The 908-nt window shown below is 39.1% G+C and overlaps 1 pseudogene; it reads left to right on the top strand.

The window, feature by feature from the left end:
- The first annotated feature begins 3 nt into the window (after positions 1-3).
- The window catches only part of LOC108490225, a 1,873-nt pseudogene continuing 968 nt past the window's right edge, over positions 4-908 (top strand).

The raw sequence follows: 908 nt of genomic DNA on the forward strand, positions 1-908 counted from the left end.
GGCAAGTCTTTTAGTCAGATATCAAGTATTAGAGTACATCAGCGAATACATACTGGAGAGAAACCTTACAGATGTGTAGAGTGTGGGAAGTCCTTTCATGAAAGGTCATATCTTAGATTACATCAGCGAATACATACTGGAGAGAATGCCTTCAGATGTGAAGAATGTGGCAAGTCTTTTAGTAAAGGGTCAATTCTTAGAAGACATCAGCATATACATACTGGAGAGAAACCCTACAGATGTGAAGAATGTGGCAAGTCCTTTAGTCAACTATCAAATCTTAGAATACATCAGCGAATACATGCTGTAGAGAAACCCTACAGATGTGAAGAATGTGGCAAGTCCTTTCGTTATGAGTCACATCTTAGAAGACATCAGCGAACACATACTGGAGAGAAACCCTACAGATGTCAAGAATGTGGGAAGTCCTTTAGTGAAAGGTTACATCTTAGATTACATCAGCAAATACATACTGGAGAGAAACCCTTCAGATGTGAAGAGTGTGGCAAGTCCTTTAGTAGACGGTCAATTCTTAGAAGACATCAGCATATACATACTGGATAGAAACCCTACATATGTGAAGAATGTGGGAAGTCCTTTAGTCAAATATCAAATCTTACAGTACATCAGCGAATACATGCTGGAGGGAAACCCTACAGATGTGAAGAGTGTGGGATGTCCTTTTGTGAAAGGTCACATCTTAGATTACATCAGCGAATACATACTGGAGAGAAAACTTTCAGATGTGAAGAATGTGGCAAGTCCTTTAGTAGATGGTCAATTCTTAGAAGACATCAGCATATACATACTGGAGAGAAACCCTTCAAATGTGAAGAATGTGGCAAATCCTTTAGTCAAATATCAAATCTGAGAGTACATCAGCGAATACATACAGGAGAGAAACCCTA

This window comes from Nannospalax galili, unplaced genomic scaffold, assembly GCF_000622305.1.
Source record: "Nannospalax galili isolate Female #2095 unplaced genomic scaffold, S.galili_v1.0 scaffold1329, whole genome shotgun sequence".
NCBI lineage: Eukaryota > Metazoa > Chordata > Mammalia > Rodentia > Spalacidae > Nannospalax > Nannospalax galili.